This window comes from Labeo rohita, unplaced genomic scaffold (assembly GCF_022985175.1).
Source record: "Labeo rohita strain BAU-BD-2019 unplaced genomic scaffold, IGBB_LRoh.1.0 scaffold_833, whole genome shotgun sequence".
NCBI classification, from domain to species: Eukaryota; Metazoa; Chordata; class Actinopteri; order Cypriniformes; family Cyprinidae; genus Labeo; species Labeo rohita.
Window position 1 is genome coordinate 313 of NW_026129781.1, and position 17,191 is coordinate 17,503.

A 17,191-nucleotide genomic window follows, 5' to 3' on the forward strand; every position below is an offset into this window, starting at 1 on the left:
GGCACAACTTTAAAAAAAACGTTTCTTCTCCCTATGACTGATGGATATGTGGCTCCTGTTGCAGACTGGGCAAAGTACAACATATGTGTCATATGAAATGCAGGTAATTTGAACCATCTGGTTTAAAATTTTCCAAACGTCAGTCTTTTGTTCTTAAATGTATTTGTTTTTGTTGTTGTTGTTTTTGTTGTTTTACAGACACATATGCTGCAGCAAGAGCTAAACTTAGCAGGGCAGAGGATACCGCAGATTTACAAACTGACACTGAAGTGCCAAAGAAGCATGAAAGATTGTAAGTTAAAACTTGTTATCTCTAAGTGATGCTAGTTGGGGTCAGGAGCTATACTATTCCAAAAACGCATTATTTTGCTTAACTAAATGTATATGGCTGTGAGTGATATTTTAGATAACAGTAAAATTTCACAATTCTCATTTTTCATACTACTACTACTAGTACTAATAATACTAGACTAATGCAATATTTTTTTTTCCCTCTTTGTCTTGTACTGTTTCATTAAAGGGTTAGTTTACCCAAACATAAAAATTCTGTCATTAATTACCCTCATGTTGTTCCAAACCAGTAAGGCTTGGCGTAAGTAAGGTCGCTTCACATATAGCTCACAAAACCAGGCTTTATATCTTGCAATTCTGACTTTTTTTCTTGCAACTTTAATCTTTTCTTGTTAAAACGACATGTCATAAAAACGATATGATTTTCCTGTTATAGAAGATATATGGTTACAATATGTGAGCGAGCTAAGCGATTGTCTGCACTGCCTTCGCCACAGTCCTGACATAAAGGAGGATCTGCACATTGCTCAAGTTATAGAAATACACTGTTTTAAGTATTTTAATGTAATAGTTTCAATTGTAGCGGCATGACTATTAGAATTAATCTGTCTACAATAACTGCACTCAGACCCAGAGGATATGACCCATTTAAGATGATCAGATCAAAACTGTTATTTATGAATAATTACGACTCTGGGCTTGGGATATTATTTGGATGACATAAGTTTGATTTAACAGCAAATCAAAATACTAACAGAAAGAAATAAAAGAGAAATGACAAATGGTTTGATTGTATGATGATGATGATGATGATGATGTTCTTTTTGAAAAATGGGGGGAAAAAAAATTAAGCCAGATTCTTCCTATTTTTTGTTCATGGGTAAAAAGAGAGCTTATGCTTTAATATTTGTGCGTGGGCGGCCCTGAAAAGCCACTTTTCAACTCGACCTGTCGTTATACTGTCTGTCCCATCATCCAGAATAAATGTTCATCTGTACCGCTCTGCAAATTAGTCACAATAACATTTCTTCATAAACATTTTGCCTTTATTTCTTTCTGTTAGTATTTTGATTTGCTGTTAAATCAAACTTATGTCATCCAAATAATATCCCAAGCCCAGAGTCGATCGCGGACAATCGCTTAGCTCACTCACATAATGTAACAATATATCTTCTATAACAGGAAAATCATATTGTTTTTATGACATAATATGTCGTTTTAAGAGAAAAGATCTCGTTATTACGACATAGCTGAGTGGAAAAAAAAATATGTGTGTGGCAGCAATGCGTCACCATACTGTAAGAATCACGTCTTGTGGTTTGCTATGGTGCTTTGCCAGAAAGTATGGCAAATGATGAGAAACAAAAATTCTCATAGTTGCGAGAAAAAAAGTCAGAATTGCGAGATATAAAGTTGCAGAATTCTGACCTTTTTTCCTCGCAATTGCGAGTTTATATCTCTCAATTCTGACTTTATATCTCACAACTGCAAGTTTATATCTCACAATTCTGACTTTATATCTTGCAATTGCGACTTTTTGGACCTTTTTTCCGAATTGTAAGATAAAAAGTCGCTATGTATGTGTGTATATATATATATATATATATATATATATATATATATATATATATATTTTTTTTTTTTTTTTTTAATTCAGTGGTGGAAACGGGCTTCCATACCTTAGAGGGGTATTAATTTTCAAAATTAAAATTTAGGCCAAAAATGTCAAAAAAAATCTTGATTGGATCATCACTGTAAATAATTATACATGATGAAAAAAAGGCTTAAATAAGATTGGTCAGCAATCAGTGTTCGGCCTCAAACATCCTGAACGAAGCACCCCTAATTTAAAGTGGGTTTTAAGCAAATACATGAATGTTCAAGTGTAGTTTGATGCAAATTGTACCTCTAATTATATTTTAGGATGTATCCTTTTTTTGGTGGTCATGTTGCTGGTCAAGGACCAGCATGAACCAGCAAAGGACCAGCATAAACCAGCTAAGGACCAGCATAAACCAGCAAAGGACCAGCTTAAACCAGCATCAAAACCTACCTAACCAGCATTCCAGCATCAAAACATACCTACCAGCATATGCTGTTTTTTTCACCAGGGTTTGTCTTAATTTAATGATGTATATTAAGCAGCAGATGTTAAATCCGTGTACGAGATACATATCTGAGGAAAACTGCATTGTTGGTCGCCACAAGTTAGCATGTAGCTGTGAATTAGCAGAAGACAGTGGTTTCACGCTCTGTGTGAAAGCACATTTGTCAGCATTTCACACCGCTTTTTCACATTGTGCGCCGTGTGAAATGCCCTTAAAACTGTAGATATATTGTAGTCATGTTCATATCTTGCTCAAGCTTGTAATGTTAGCGAGACATAAAGCATCAGTTTAATATTTGGCTTGTTATTCTCTTTTGTACACTGAAAAAAGGCAATAGGGAGGTTGTTGGATTTTTAAATATGCATTTCACATTTCTTACATGATTAATTTATGCTTTTTATCTAAACATATTTTAATCATGTACCATGTGTTTATTCTGTAAGGATGTTCAATCATATAGAATTAATCATGTTGAAGCTAAATTAAGTAGTTATGCTTTCTTTATAAACCCCGCCCCTTTGGGAAGAAAACCTTCGCGTCCATCGCCATTTTGTCTCTCGCTGTGGATGGGATCTGAGCTCTGCAATGAGGTAAGTTAATTAAAACTTGAAAATTAAATTTAGTTTAGAGTAGGCATTCAGTATTTGAATGTGCATATTTTGCCTCAGGTTTTATGTACTTGTCATATCAAACAACATTGTTTTTTTAAAGTTACGTTTATGCCTTTGTTGGCTAACATTACTAGCTTTAGCCTCTCCTATAAAAAGTCATTGTATATTAACGTTTGAGAGTTCGAAATGCGTGTAATCTTTTTCTTTGTATGTCGGTATGTTGACTAGAGGAGTCAGAATGATGAGAAACTGAACCGTGTATACCGGATGTTACCGTTGTTTTACTGTGCTGCAACAGCTTTAAGCTGTGTACATTGCGACAAAGCGGCTGTTGTTGTGTAATATTAAGTTCCCGTGAAAAACGGTTCAAAATGGGCGGGCTTAGTACGAATATTCATAGATTCGTTCCTCGGTGGGCGTGGCCATTTGAACTACGAACAAGCGAATGGAATGGAGTGTGTTGCCTGTTCTTCAGCTTTTGATTGATGAATTATTTAAATAAGGTAATAAAGCCGAATGTTCATACGCCCCGTTTAGATGTACAGCTGTTTATGTTATTCACATAATAGGTTAAAATGCTTCTATTTTTGCATGTGCTTTTATCAGAACGAGAATGATACTAAACAAGAACAGCACGAATCGAACACATTTCTGTTGTTCCTCATTGTCGTTAATTTAAAGCTGTAAACTGTGTCCCTAGTTGCTGTGTATCTTGCTGCATCGTAACTTTTCATAACTTTCACTGACTGCAGTTTAACTCAATTGTCATTAGATGCATGTTCAAATAAAGAAATAAATATTTTTTATGTTGTTCTCTGGTGTTGTATTGTGTTGCTTTGTCATCGTTTTATGTTTTTTAAGAGCCTTACAACAATAAAAAATAAAGTCATTCGAAGCTGTTGTTTATGAGAGCTAAAGGGAGGGGAATTTAGGATAAGAGAGACAGAAAGAAAAAAGGGTTTATTTTAAATATATTTCCCATAAAAGACTGCGCTTCTAGTACTTAAATACACACACACACACATAAAGAGTTAACTTTTCCAGTTTTATTCATGCATAAATACATGCAGCACTGCATTACAATTTGTAGGTGTTATCTGAATGTGTGTTCCCTCTGGATGCACAAACATAAGATCACAAAATAAATTATACAAACATAAATGACACAGACTGAAATTAAGCAGTATCTAAGTTTCGTTTAAATAAGATTTTGCAAGAAACTGCTGGCAAATTCATGTTGTTCATATTTACATATGTACACAAGATTGATTAAAGCAAGTTGAAAAATACAAAAAGTAGCAATGATTAAAAAAACAAGTCCAAACACACACACACATATATATATATATATATATATATATATATATATATATATATATATATATATATATATATATATATATATATACATATACACATACGTACATACATACATACTGTGTTTGGCAATCTGTTCCTTGCTCATCATCATCCCTGCACACTGAGGGGAACATATAATTAAACATTAAAATAAGTAATTAATTGTATTAACTAGCTACATTAATCCAATTTATTAAGCAACATAAATGAGCTGTGGTGTTGAGTTAAATAATTATATTAAATAGCAATAAATAACAGCCTCTGATGAATAGCATATGCCCATCACCATTTTTTTCAGTGTACAGCAGTAAATATTAACAAATATGGGTAACACTCTATTTTACAGTGTTCATGTTACATTTTACACATACTTATTATAGAAATACATTGTGCATTAATTTATGCAACTAATCTAAACCAGTCTCTAATCCAGACCCTAAAGGTATCACCCCATGAAAACGGTCATTGTGTGCTTCTCATGTCACCTCATGTCAGCACAAACCCATAAGAAATTCATTCCAGTGGAGGGACATATATCTCTCAGATTTCATTAAAATTATCTTCCATTCTGTTTAGAAGATGAACAAGTTTTATGGGTTTGGAATATCATGAGGGTGAGAGTTCTCATTCTGAGGTGAACTAACCCTATAGTAAGTAAATGTTGTTAAATAATATTACTGAGTACATAAATGTACCTACACTGTGACGTGGACACTATAAAATAAACTGTAACTGAAGTATGTGGCTGGACATTTCAGATGATTATATGTGTAAACTTTTGTTTTTATAGGTGGACTGAAGAAGAATGGTTCACGGGAGCTAGAGACAGGGCAGAAGAGAGCAATCAGGTCACAGCAGTCTTCAGGACTGTGATCAACTTTGTATGTGTCCATCAGTACAAATTGTGTTGAGACCAAGTATTTTTTTTCTGGTTTTAAAAGGTAGTTCACCCAAAATTAAAAAAAAAAAAAAATGTATTCTATCTGTTGTATTGATTTAAACCAAGGGTGTCAAACTCCAGGATTTAGCTCCAACCTTAATTAAAAGTACCTCATCCAGCTAATCAAGTCATTCAGGCTTATTTGAAAACTAGGTGGTATGTGTGTTGGAACCGGGTTGGAACTAAAATCTGCAGGGCTGTGACTCTCTGGAAGTTTGACACCCTGCTTTAAACCCATAAGACTTTTATTCATCTCTGAAACACAAATGATGTTTTTAACTGTTTTGGAGTGTCGGAGGTTAGAGTGAACAGACTTTTAATGAAGGGACAGAAAAATGTTCTGAAAATGAATTACTTTCTTATGGGTTTGGAGTAACATGGTGTGTAATGACAATGTTTTTATTTCTTGACTGTTGATTTTTTTTTTTTTTCAGTTTTTTATTAAATGTTAAAAACCAGCTGTTGGGATGGTATCACCCTGTTTTAAATTAATCTGGCAACGTTGGTGTTTAACACTTTACAAACATGTAAAGTATTTGATATACGGAACTATATGTGTTGCTCAGTTGGGCCCCACATTAACCCCAGTAAGGCCCCATATGAGATTCATATGGGCTAATTCACATGGGGCCCACATTGAACCCATGTACAAACCCATGTAGGGCCCATATGTACAGCCCATATGGGGCCCACACGGGTCTCATGATAGAATGTTGGCTGAGTAGAGGAGAAATATTCAGCCTCTTGTCTCTCCAGCAATTTCAAACTGGCTTTTCTAGTAAAGTAATGCTGATTGATGTCAGTAATGAAAACAACACTTTACAAATAAATACAAACAAATAACAGGTTTTTATAATCGGAAATTTCTTAAACCGTAAACCCCTGTACACTTTTCAGTCTAAGGATCCAGTAAACGAATGCATTTAAATAGTACGTTCAAAACGTCTCTAATAGTTTTTATCAGCTACGCACACTTGCAAAAATCAAACATTTTCACACTGACTTTGGGTGGCCGTTCATGCTTTTATTACATCACGTCTAGACTACTGCAGCTCTTTATATTGTGGCATCTCTAAATCTCAAATTGCCCGTCTTCAATTGGTCCAGAACGCTGCTGCTAAATTTCTTTTACAGGTATGTACCAAAAAATTAGAATATCGAGGGAAAGTCTATTTATTTCAATAATTTGTTTCAAAAAGTGAAACTTTGTATGTTATATTAGTTCACTACACACCAAATGAAATATTTCAAGCCTTTATTTGTTTTAATTTTAATGATTATGGATTAAAGAAAAAAAAAAAAAAAAAAAAAAATCCAGTATTTCACAAAATTAAAATATCATGACAAAGTTCAACATTGTAGGCTTCCTGTGTTGCAATCTATTCAGCTAATTAACGCAAAACACCTGCAAAGGTTTCCTCAGCCTTTAAATTGTCTCAGTCTGGCTTAGTAGGCTTCAGAATCATGGGGAAGACTGCTGACTTGACGGTTGTGCAGAAGACCATCATTGACACCCTCCATAAGGAGGAAAAGTCTCAAAAGGCAATTGCAAAAGAAGCTGGATGCTCACAGAGCGCAGTATCAATGTATATTAACAGAGTGTTAAGAGGAAGGGAAAAATGTGGCCGGAAAAGGTGCACAAGTGACAGGGATGACCGTAGCCTTGAGAGGATTGTCAAGCAAGGGTGGTTCAGAAATCTGGGGGAGCTTCATAAGGAGTGGACTGAGGCTGGTGTCAGTGCATCAAGAACCACCACATATAGACGTCTACATGACATGGGCTACAGCTGTAGAATTCCATGCGTCAAGCCACTCCTGAACCAAAAACAACGTCAGAAGCGTCTGTGCTGGGCTAAGGAGGAAAAGTACTGGTCTGTTGCCCATTGGTCCCAAGTCCTGTTTTCAGATGAAAGCAAATTTTGCATTTCATTTGGAAATCAAGGTCCCAGAGTCTGGAGGAAGACCAGAGAGGCACAAAAGTCAAGCTGCTTAAAGTCCAGTGTGAAGTTTCCACAGTCAGTGATGGTTTGGGGAGCCATGTCATCTGCTGGTGTGGGTCCATTGTCTTTTATCAAGTCCACAGTCAACGCAGCTGTCTACCAGGAAATTTTAGAGCACTTCATGCTTCATGCTTCCTGCTGCCGACAAGCTTTTTGGAGATCATGATTTAATTTTTCCAGCAGGATTTGGCACCTGCCCACAAAGCCAAAACTACCAGTACCTGGTTTAATAGCCATGGAATAACTGTACTTGATTGGCCGGCAAACTCGCCTGACTTAAACCCCATTGAAAATCTATGGGGTATTGTCAAAAGGAAGATGAGGGAACAGAGACCCCGAAATGCAGACGAGCTGAAGGCCAGTATCAACGCAACTTGGGCTACCATAACACCTCAACTGTGTCAAAGGCTGATCGCCTCCATGCCACGCCGCCTTGATGCTGTAATTAGTGCAAAAGAAGGCCCAACAAAAGTACTGAGGACATAATACAGTACATTAACACACTTTTCAGAAGGCCATCATGTGTTTAAGATCCTTTTTTTTTATTGGTCACATGAAATATTCTAATTTTGTGAAATACTGGATTTGTTTTTTGTTTTTTTTTGTCTTTAATCCATAATCATCAAAACTAAAACAAATAAAGGCTTGAAATATTTCACTTTGTGTGTAGTGAACTAATATAACATACAAGTTTCACTATTTGAAACAAATTATTGCTCGATAATAATTATTCCCTCGATATTCTAATTTTTTGGCACATACCTGTAAAAAAAGAAAAAAAGGGGTCATGTCACTCCGCTCTTGAAGACCCTTCACTGGTTGCCTGTCCAATTTAGAATAAACTTTTAAATTGTATTATTTGTTTTTAAGAAATACACCCGCATCGTGATGCAGTTCAGCACCAGACTGATGAGAAAAAGCAGTGAATATGCGAATATGAAAACCTCATTGGCAGGGAGTTCACAAAGAGCTTGTGTCGTGTTGGTAGTGTTTGGTTTCATGGTGAAAGTGGTGAAAGCTGAGAAGTTGGTTGGCTGCACAATATGTTTCAAAATAAAATCAATATTGCAATATGGTACAACTGTTAAATTGCAATTTGCTTTATTCACAGTGAATCAAGCTGTTCTGTGATGCTGAGATCATGGGGTTAAATGCATATTAATGGACACTGCAAAGTTTCACTTTCAAACTGGCAGTGGATATCTTTGTGTACAACCTGAAAAAATAAAATCTTGATGGTTTATTAAAAAAAAAAAAGAAAAAGAAAAACTAAGAGAAACTAAGATGTAAATTTTAGTATTCTACTCTTTTTTTATATCTTACAACATAGTTTAAAGTTTATTGTTTATTGTTGTTATCATTTTGTACTAAAAAATGGTTACTGAAAGAGGTTTGATGTTATTTTTGTAAAAAGCAAAACCAAGTATGAACAATCCAATTATGATATACACACACACACACACACACACACACACACACACACACACACGTTTGTTTTTGTGAATTGTGGGGACTTTCCATAGACTTCTGTTAGTATTTTCCATTAAAATAAGTTTCTTTTTTTTTTTTTCCAGTGCAGGTTTGAGAGAGTGAGAGAAGGGCTGGATGATAAAATTATAATAATTATTGTGATATCATTTTTAATGATAACAACAGATTTTTAAATGCTCTATATTATGTTTATTCACATAATTCATGTTCATGCACATGTGTCTTGCAGACCGGGTGTCCAGGTGCTGTACCTGGTATTGTTTCAGTCACAGTAGCCGACAGGCTTGGAGGAGTGGAGTAAGAAAAATTAGTGATAGTGAAGAAAATGCAGCCGCCACAACCAGCTACAAGACACAGACATTGTTGACAAGAATGGACAATCAACTTCAGTTTGGAGATATTATGGCAATTTGCAATCCAACACAACACAGATGTACACTGTAAACTGTGCAGATGACTTGTGCCATTAAAGACAGACAACACCACAAACCTGTTTCATCATTTAAACCAATGTCACTCTTTAGAACGTAAAGAAGCTAATGATGAAACAGTCCCAAATTAGTGTTAGTGGATGTGGAGCATCTACAAGCTTCCTGGGGGCTAAGTGAAAACAGGCAAGTATGTATCACAACTGATAGTTTTACAAACTAGTGATTGACTGATATTGATTTTTTTTTTTTTTTTATAACCAATACAGATTATTTGCATGTTTATGTGCTGATAACCGATATGCAAAACCAATAGTTATTTACTGTTATAAAGTAAACAAATGACTGATGGAAGTCCATACTTCACTTTGATTGTTCCTCCTTTCAGTCATCTTAAAAGTGTTGAAAATTAGCAGTCTTTAATGTAGAATGTCTGTTTTTTTCAAATGGAGAAAATAAAGGACAGGAGTCTTAAAAATGTGATGTGTTGGGATTTTGAAATGTACATATTCATATAAGGAGTTATGCATTATGAACAAACTATGCAAATATTTATGAATTATTCTGATAATATTCTGTATTAACAATTCATAAGAATCATATACTAGATGTACTGAACATAATGAGCTCTTTGCGTGACTAGTTTTGGCACATATATAATAGACCCGCACAGTCTGTACTTGGCCTATGTCCTTGTGGTTAGCTAGGTCTAGTTTTAATTCCGGCCTAACATACGTCTTGTGCATAGGTCTGTTATTTTTAATTCTAAGAAACTGCACTTGTCTGAGTTTCAGCAGTTTTTAGATATATGAATGAATCAAATTTTCATTCTGCACTTCTGGGGAGTGTAAAAACCACAGAGTATAATTATTCTTTTCAGACATCACAAGATCATATAGTCGTCACTGACCTTTTAATATATCACAGTTTGTCACGTAGCAGGAAAACTGCTTCTTTTGGGTGGTGTCAAACCCTCTCGAGAATACAGAGTATAAATGCACCTGCAGACAAAGAACTTAGACTTAACCTTCTCAGATTTGTAGGACTTTGAGGTTTGAGATTAATTTGCTTGATTTTAGATTGATTAAGAATAGCTTTGATCAAATTGGTTTTATGCAACATATTTTTGAAATTATTGGTTTGAATTTTCATACTGAAACTTAATTGTAATTTCTCACTTTCAATTTATCATTATTTCAGTTGTTTATTTTGCATATGTTAAATTTTTAAATAAATTTGTTACTTCTTCAACCCACCTGTCTGAGGTGGATTCAATTTGGCATCAACATGTAATTTTAAAGTACAGTTTTAGTAGGTTTATAAGCTGTTTAATAAAAAGAGTGAAGCATAATTCACTGGATAATACTAATACTAAAATTCAAAACGTATTTTATTGCATTTCTCAACTGGTATGTTATATCAGAATTACTAATGTTTTGTCATTCTAGATTCTGACAAAGTGCTGTTTATGCATTTACACAGAACTATAGCCTCCCTTATGAAAAATAAGTTTATTCAAGTGTCCTATTACTATACTTCTTTTAAACTTAAATAAAAGTATAGGAAAGTATACTTTGTCTACTTCTTACCCACGTAGGAGGAGACATTCTCGCAACGTTCCCTAAAAGTTCTCTTAAGGTGACGAATGTCCCTAACCTTTACAGAACATTGGAGACGTTCCTAAAACGTCCTCTTTTGGTTACGAAAGTGCTGGTACTCAATGTTCGTTATAAGACTTTAGGGGGACATTCCATTTTGGTTATTTTTTGGTCACATAAGAACATTTATTAACAATAACAGAACATTCTCACATGGTCCTCTTTTAGTCATATAATAACGTTCACAATACGACTTTAGGAGGACGTTCTATATTGGTTATTCTGTGGTCACATAACAACGTTACAAAGAGGACATTTAGGACATTAACAGAACGTTCTCACATGGTCCTCTTTTAGTCATATAATAACATTGACAACACAACTTTAGGAGGACGTTCTATATTGGTTATTCTGTGGTCACATAACAACGTTACAAAGAGGACATTTAGGACGTTAACACTGAAAAAATGTTTTCATTCATCCAATTAAAAAAAAAAAAAAAAATAAAAAAAATATTTTATAACCATTTGCACTAAACAATATGTTTTCATTTATCCAATTAAAAAAAAAAAAAGGTTAATGGTTCAAATCTATATTTTATAACTTGAGCCAATGAAAAATAATAAACAAATTTCTATGAAACTTATTTTATAAAACCTGGCACGAAAGTATATTTTTGTTGTCAATTAATTTAAATTCTAGTTTTGATCTAAACAAAAAGATATAGATTTAATCAAAACAAAAATTCCCATTTAAGAAATAATGTATTAAAACAATTTATAATTACTACAACTGACTTCCAGTCACAGCCTTAGATAAAATCAACTGAAATAAAAGATTAAATCTCTCAAGATCTCAGCAGAGGAGGATTAAACAACTCCACAAACAGCATCACCAGCTTCACTCATTACTAACCAGGTTGACTTAATTTCTGTCATATGTCTAAAAAAGTTTTTATTGAGAACAGAGGTTTAGATGTTGAATGGTTTGTTTGAAGTCACCATTATTGTGGTCAGTGTGTGCTTTAGTTGGGCTCTTGACCCTTGAGTTTTTAATATTAGCTTTTCTCTGGTTACTGTAGCTCTGTGTTTGCAAAACACATTATGGTAAAAAAAAACCCAAAAGAAAACACAATCAGGTAGTGTTGGCTGATTATTACCAATAATGTAGACATGTACTGGTCTGACATGCTGCTCTCATCCAAAATCTGAGCCTGTGAGCATTTAATTGTAAAAATAACTTTATATTGTTGATAAAAGTTAAAACATTAAAACATTTTAATCTGATAATTTGAACATCTGTTCCGTTTAACCACACACATTCATCAAGAATCAGCACATGAAGCTCAATGATGGTGACAATAAACAAAAAGCTTCATGCTGCAGTGCATTCTGGGAACTCCAATCAAAACTCAATTATGGCTCCCAGAATGCATTACAACATGAATAAATTATGCACCTGAATTATCTTAGTATTTTCTTTTATTTTTACTATTTGCTTTAATTTTTGCTATTTGTGATGCAACTTATTAGTAGCTTGTTTTGTGATGTTCAAAGATCTGTTTATCTGAATATTTTATTAATTGTCACCATTGTTGAGATTCTTATGCCGATTCTTCATGTCTACGTGTGCCGTAAATCAATCTTTTTGTACATAAAACAAATATGTTCACATGGTCAAAAACACAATCATTACACTGATGAGCTACTATAATACACAATGCAACAATAAGTGAAGTCACTATATAAATGTTCTGCCAGCATTACCTGATTGCATTTTATCTTACTTTGCTCTGCTATCATAAAGTTCATAAAGTGCTTTCTGAACACAGAATTGCAGCAGCAAAAGAACAAAAATATAACAGTGGTATAATGTCAACAACCAAGTGACCAACTAAAGCAAACACTATTCACCAAAATGGTAACCTTCAAATGTAATTCACTAAAACTGTGAAAACAAACCTCTGTTAATTCTCAGTAAGAACTTCTGCATGACAAATAAAAGTCAAACTGTTTGCGGAGTTGTTTAATCCTCCTTTGCTGAGATCTTAAGAAATTTAATGTCTTTTATTTCAGTTGATTTCGTCTGTGACTGGATGTCAGTTGCAGTAATTCTAAATAATTTATAATCTTATTTCTTAAATGGGAAATTTTGTTTTGATTAAATCTATATCTTTTTATTTAGATCAGAACTAGAATTTAAATTAATTGACTTTCTTCAACAAGAAAAATATACTTTCATGCCAGGTTTAATAAAACAGTTTTCATAGAAATATTGTTTAGTGCAAATTATTTATTTTTCATTGGCTCAAGTTATAAAATATAGATCCGAACCATTAACGTCCTGAATGTTCTGTGAATGTCCTCCAAATAACATTCCCTAACCCTTTAAAGAACTTCACATCATGACCGTCTCAGAATGTCCTGGGAACGTTAATAGGTGACGTCCTTGACGCCAGCGTGGACGTTCTGACAAGGTTTGGGGGACGTGACATTTCCAAATAAAATATGGTCCTCTAAACGTCCCAAGAACGTCCTGAATGTTCTGTGAAGGTCCTCCAAATAACGTCCCCCAAACCTTTAAAGAACTCCACATCGTGACTGTCTCAGAACGTTATGGGGACGTCCTGAGGACGTTCTGGGAACATAAAATTTCTAGCGGGCTATGTACTTCTCAGAAATATACTTAAAATGACATTTAGGTATACTTGACTTATACTTAGAAAAAGTCTATATATATATATATTTTGAGATATACTTGTGCTAGAATCTGTGTTTTCATTGTTATACGGTAGGGGGTGCAATTACAGATCTTCTGTACAGAACTTCCAAAAAACACAAGTGAAGAAGAAACCTAAACAACATGCTTCCACGTGTAATCTAACACGATCATCAGACATAAAACAGCATGAAAACTACGACAACAAATCTATGCCATTAATAACCGAGCACACCACTGATGCTGGTGTACGTGGTAAATCACGTCCACGAGAGGAAAACAGATCTACACCTGAGGAAATGTGAAACTCATTTCAAACCTTTGCGTGTGCACAACGTCATCTGCATGCAATACAAGCCCTCGCGCTCTATCTTCTCTCACCTGCTCGCGCAAACACTTGACGCCTGTGAAAAGACGATCCGTAATTCACGTCACATGAGGCATGGCTTCATCAACAGACCAGATGCATGTAAGTTGTAATTTATTTATTTTTTCTATAAATATAACATATCTGTTTTAATGAAAATGTCAAATGTCTATAGAATATTTGCGTTCAGCCCCGACAAAACGTTGCAAAACGTTTTTCAAATGGAAACGGTGGTGCGATGAACACCCTGTTCTGATGGCGCAAGAGTTGCAACTATGGCAGCTGAGAAGGCCATTCTCTGTGTTCTTCTTGAAGAATTTTCGGAGCCTGATGAAATACATCCCAATCGAGTGAAGGGGTTTGTGGAAACTGTGGTTCCTAATTATTGTCATCCAACATTTGTCTCGCATTTCAGGATGAAAAGACAAACATTTCAGGTGAAGGATAATCCCCTCCTTACCTCCGAGGCTGTGTCATGATCTATATGACTTTATTATTTTTATTGTGAGTAACAGTATTAGGCTTGTCATTATTGCTGATCACTGTTGTTGTGCTATGATACTGTAATATTTACCATTATATAATCAGAGGAGTATAGAAAAGTTTATGAAGGTGTTACTCCACAATATAATAGCAAAATATATAAACATGTATAGTACACCCACCAAACAAGAGAAAACGTATCTCAAACCCCGTTGCACATCGTTTTCAGGAAACATGTCGTTCAACCCGGAAACCGTAGCAAAACATTGAGCACTGGTTTGAGCTTGAACTTGGCCAAGATCTTCCTGAATCTGGCTTCAGGGCTTGATTGATAGTTTACTAATTATAGCTAAGCAAGGGCTTTAGCCATGCATGGCGATCTTACCTGCAATTCTCAAAACACCTACTGAATGATAGTGATGTATTTCTGGCACAATGTCTACAAACTAAACCGAACTTTTACACTGGCACGTATGTGTAGTAAAGGAAACCGCGCCTGCGTCTGCACCATTCATTCATAAAGAGACACACAGAATAGGCAGGATTCATATTTAAGTGGTATTTTGCAGCATAATATTTACAGATAGTCTGTATCGCAATGTGATTGAACTGTAATGACCAGCTTTTGATTCATTCATTCAAACTTTGACAAATTCAGTGAATTGCTCGGAAATCATAGGGCGATACAAAAACATTCGGGGCTAGAGAAAAATCTTTCTGAGCTCAAGCCTCGAATGATTAGCCCTAATGACGCCCCTGTAACTGATTATGGTAAAATGCTTAAATATCGGGAAAAATATTGGTAAATCGATATATCCGTTGATCCCTGACACAAATATGGTAAAGCCACATCACTCAACAAATACGTCTTGACTTGACATGACTTCAGTGTTTTGGACATCAGCTTTGGCTAAATTTCAGTGTCAATTTTCCATTTAGAAACAAAATAGCTGTGTGATAAAAAGAAAATAATTTTAAAAGAATCAAATTGATACTTTATTTTATTAGTCATTTTTCCTTAATGCTTAGTGATTATAAGCATGAAACCATTCTGAAACTGAAATGCATGCTGATTTAAATATTTAACATGGACATATGAACCTCAGATTTTGTATTATTATTATTATAATAACATATGGATTCATATGCAGTGAAGTAATGTAACAAAGTAATAATACTTTGTTACAGTACTTAAGTATTTTTTTGGGAGAATCTGTACTTTACTTGAGTTTTTATATTTCTGCCAACTTTCACTATTACTCCACTACATTTCCTAATTAAAAGGTATACTTTTTCTGATACATTTCCCCCGAAGAATATTTGTCATGGTTGTGTGAGACTGAAATGAACAAAGACATAATATAATGAAAAGTCTTTAATAAAATCCAAAACAAGGGTACATCAAGATAGGAACAGCAGGGAGACACACACCAACATACTTTAAGGTCCAACAACAAACACTGAACTGAATACAACTTATAAAGGGGTGCTAAGGATACAAGGACAGGTGTGGGTGATTAACCAATAATGACTTAACAAGGAACGGAACAGGAAAGACCATATAAGGGCACAGAAGGGATAAACCAATATAGACAGTCCACAGGGGTGTGACAATATTCAATACTTACAACAAAAACACAGACTGCTATAAAATAGTTCAGCAACAGTAAATGGAAAGAGAATGTTCCAATGTAACATGCCTTATCCTTTGATAGAAGAAAAATAGAAAAATGAGAATAGGAATTCTTTTTATCCGCTGTGTGATTTATTTTTTAACACCATATATGATATTTTGTCACATACATGTATCTGCTTATCTTTCAGCTTGAAAAAACCTCTATTTCCCATCTTTCAGTTTTAAAAGAGACGGATTTGCGGCACAACACAAGTTTGCAAATGTCATTACAGTAGACATATGGACATATAGAATCATACCTGAAACAGAAAAACAAAAAATACAGTAATATTATTCCCTCCTCACTTTGGAAACTGTGGGCTTCTACACAGACACACACACATGAGTATCTGTGATGGGGAAAGGTGTTGTCTCAAAATTAAAGATGAAAGATCCAATAAAACGCCAGAAGGGGTCACTCATACTAAATTAAATAAATAACAAGCTGTTAATCCTGCCGAAATACATAATGCATGGAATAGTTTTGATGCTGTTTTCTTGATTGTTTATGTTGTTAAGGGTGGTTGCTAAGGTTGTTGCTCAGTGATACACAAAACTGTTGGATGGTTAGAGGTTAGAGCCGTGCTTTATCGTAAATAAAACCAAAGACTATAAAATACCCAAGACATGTCACTTACATAGTTTTGAATGGGGAAAAAATGCAACACTCAATATGGCCCAACACGCAACTTTATTATAAAAATATGTTCAGGGGCCATATATATAAAGCCGCTCAGAGTAAAATTTTAGTCTTAATTGTGTCAAAATTCTAAGAATGATGCCATGTTACTCTTATTCCTAGACTTAAAGGGGTCATCGGATGCCCATTTTCCACAAGGTGATATGATTCTTTAGGGTCTTAATGAAAAGTCTCTAGTATACTTTGGTTAAAAATTCTCAATGGTTTTGTAAAACAATGCCCTTTTTACCTTGTCAAAATGAGCTCTGCAAAAATCATCTCATTCTAAGGGGTTGTTCCTTTAAATGCAAATGAGCTCTGCTCACCCTGCCCCTCTCTTCTCTCTGTGGAATGACGATCTTGTTTACTTTAGCCGCTAAACTTCCTAACTACCACGTTATAAGGAAAGGCGATCGCAAAGATTCATAAAAAAAAACGCTTGT

General features: G+C 34.7%; 1 long non-coding RNA gene across 1 annotated transcript; it reads left to right on the top strand.

Moving 5' to 3' along the window:
• The first annotated feature begins 2,676 nt into the window (after positions 1 to 2,676).
• Positions 2,677 to 9,728, top strand: LOC127162088 (uncharacterized). Its single transcript, XR_007827257.1, has 3 exons — positions 2,677 to 2,989; positions 5,160 to 5,250; positions 9,030 to 9,728. It is a non-coding gene; the product is annotated as an uncharacterized LOC127162088 (long non-coding RNA).
• Positions 9,729 to 17,191: the final 7,463 nt, after the last annotated feature.